General features: G+C 43.3%; 1 long non-coding RNA gene across 1 annotated transcript in view; it reads left to right on the top strand.

Moving 5' to 3' along the window:
* The window catches only part of LOC107182385, a 3,280-nt gene extending 1,472 nt beyond the window's left edge, over positions 1–1,808 (top strand). Inside the window, exons 2-3 of the long non-coding RNA XR_001513108.1 lie at positions 655–824; positions 1,290–1,808. This is a non-coding gene — a long non-coding RNA (uncharacterized LOC107182385). The remainder of the gene's footprint in view (positions 1–654; positions 825–1,289) is intronic.
* The last annotated feature ends 1,324 nt before the right edge of the window (positions 1,809–3,132 follow it).

The following is a 3,132-nucleotide window of genomic DNA, read 5'->3' as shown; positions in this document are numbered from 1 at the left end:
GGCATTAGCCCTGGCCAGTGTGGTTCAGTTGGTAGGAGCGTGATATCAGTACACCAAAAGGTCATGGGTTTGATTCCTGGTCAGGGCACATGCCTAGATATGGGCTTGATCCCTGGCCCCAGTCAGGGGGAGGCAACTAATCAATGTTTCTCACATCAGAGTGTTTTTCTCTCTCTCTCTCTCTCTCTCTCTCTCTCTCTCTCTCTCTCTGGCATTTTCTGGTCTGGTCTACTCTGGGGCATCTATGTCTCAGTTGCTTCCATCTACCAATTCTCTGTAGATGTGAGTGTATTTGTATATGATTGTGTGTATGTGTGTAAGTGGGCACAGGTGGAAGGGATGCAAATAAGTGGGCAGCCTTCACTGTATGGCAAGCAGATAATTGAACAGAAGGCATGACAGCATAATGGTCAAAGACATAGGCTTCAGAATCAGAATATCTGGGTTGGATGCTTTACCTCAGTGACTTGAATTATAAAACCTCAGTGGCTCAGTGTTCTTGTTCTGTAAAGAAGAGATAGCAATTCCCACCTTATTTGATTGTTGTCAGGAGTTCAAAGTACTTAGAAAAGTGTCTGTTATTTAGAAAGAACTCTAAATCACTTCCTAAATGCCTCTTGGATTAATTCTTTTCTCTTCAACATCACTTCCGAGTTGAGATGGCCAGCATCCATGACCTGGACAGCAGCTGCAGACTCTAAATTAACCTTCACCAGCTGGTTGGTGACCAGGACAAGGCCCTACCACACTCAGGACACCTGCCTCTTCACTCCACACAGGAAGATCGGCTCTAGTCCGCCGGATGATGGTTTGGAAGCTGTGTGGTGAGTGCACTGCATGTCTTCGTCATGGTGAGGGTGAAGGAAAGAGAGGATGGAGGTGGCCATGAACTGGTACTATCAATGGACTGAGCCAAGTCTCCTGGAGGGACCTGGTTCAAAATGCTGAGGGATGCCATGATTTAATAGCAATGAATGATGGCTGTTGTGCTGTTAATGAGGCATGAGATGAAGATAAAATGATCATGTATTAATGACATGAACTAGCAGAAATGGCAATTGTGCTTACTCTTCAAAAGAAGTCAAAAACATGTTTTCATGTTCAGAAATGGGTGAGCAAAGAGATGGGAACAGATGAGTTAGATAGAATCCCAGCCAGTGTATGAAAAGGTGCCTGGGTGGAAAATTGCTACTGGAAAAATTGCTACTGGAAAATTGCTGCTGGATTACAATAGAATTGCCTATGATTGTTCAAACCCTGAAACGTCTCTGGCTCTAAATCTATCCTAGGAGGAAGTGAACTTTGAATTCTGCACCCTCCTTCCCCAAGGTTTCATCTCTTATGCCCACTTAAGATGTATTTTTGGAGAGGGGTGAACAAGGAAGACCCTCCAGAAACAAAGGCAGAAGTCATGGAGGATAGTGGTCAAGGACATTTCTCTAAAATAGAAGAAATGAGGTAGAAAAGTAAAACTTTAAATTCACCCTCAGCTTATCCAAATTCTCATCATGCCTAAACATGAATATCACACATGACCCTTAGAAAACCTCTTGCATCCCGAGAAAACTACACGAAAAAAGTGTATCTGGTCTTTTCTTAAACTGCTCAATAGTTTTGCTTAACTCTAAACTCTAAATAGATTCAATATTGGGCCCTGTGATAGGCAGCTTCTAACATTGCTCTCTATGGTCCCATCTCCTGGTTTTCTCACTCCCTTTGTGCGACCTGCTCACCTTGAATGTGGACTGGACCTACTGATTTTCTTCTTCTTTTGGTTGATACACACATTTACTAGATTTTATTTTTAACTTTATTTTTGTTGTTGATTTTTATAGATGTCCCCATCTCTCCCCCTCCCCACCCTTTGCCCACCTCCACCTAGCCCTCACCCCCTTCCCTCTGGTCATCACCACACTGTTGTCTGTGCCTATGAGTTATGAATATATGTTCTTTGGCTGATCCCTTCACCTTCTTTCATCCACTTACTAGATTTTAAATGGTGAGATTAAATCATGGGTTTATCCTCTGCTTCTGAAAATAGAACTGCTAACTGAGTAAGTCCCTGGAGGCTGCAAGGCTAATACCTTGACAGGAATTAATTAGTCTTTCATTCTTTATTTTTTGTTTTGTTAATCCTCACCAGAGCATAATTTTTACCATTGATTTTTTTAAAGAGAAAATGGAAGGGTGGGGGAGAGACAGAGAGAAAGAGAAACATTGATGCGAGAGGGACACACTGACTGGTTGCCTCTCACATGCACCCTGATCGGGGTGGGGGATCGAGCCTGCAACCAAGTATGTGCCCTTGACTGAAATCGAACCCATGACCTTTCAGGCTCAAGCTCTAACCATTGAATAAAACTGGCTAGGGCTCATTACTCTTTCCTTCTGAGAGCAGCTGCTCCATACAGAATCTGGCTCTCACCACATAGGACCACTCTTTCAATTAATGTGACCCCTTTGTTCAAGCTGAGCCTTTCCATCTTGTATTTATCCTCACTAAGCCTTCTGTTACTTGTTGTTTTTCTCACTCCACTGATGTATTGATGTCTGTTTCATTGTTTCAGGTTATAGTTCACTGAGTCTTTCACCAGAAGTGTCCCTTCTATTTATCTGGTGAATGAAATGACTCACTTCTAATGAATAGAATATGACAACAGTGACAGGAGGTCTCTTCTGAGATTAGATTACAAAAAGCCTATGACTTCTGCTGTGTTCTCTCCCTGGTTTGTCTCACTTGCCTTTTTTTTTTTCTGGTGCAAAAGGAAAGTGGTTTATTCAGGTGAAAACCTGGGAGAATAGTAGACTCTCGTCTCAAAGATCATTTCCTATCTTGCCTTGGTTTTCACATGTTGAGGACATGAGCTGCATGTTGGGAAGACCCATGTGAAAGGAATGGAGGGCAGTCTCTGGCCAATAGCCTGTGAGGAGCTGAATCCTGCCACAAACTTGTGAGTGAGGCTGGAAGAGAAGCCTCCCCAGTCAAGCTTTCCAATGAGACCACAGCCCCACCTGCTATCTTTGTTTTTTTTTAAAATATTTTTTATTGATTAAGATATTACATGTGTGTCCTTATCCCCATGTTACTCCCTACCCCGCCCCCGCTCATCCCCTCCCCCCCCCCCCCCCCCC

The sequence above is a fragment of the Myotis davidii genome, unplaced genomic scaffold (genome assembly GCF_000327345.1).
Source record: "Myotis davidii unplaced genomic scaffold, ASM32734v1 scaffold56, whole genome shotgun sequence".
Taxonomy (NCBI): Eukaryota; Metazoa; Chordata; class Mammalia; order Chiroptera; family Vespertilionidae; genus Myotis; species Myotis davidii.
The sequence above is the reverse complement of the archived record's forward strand: the minus strand, read 5'-3'. Positions and strand labels throughout refer to the sequence as shown.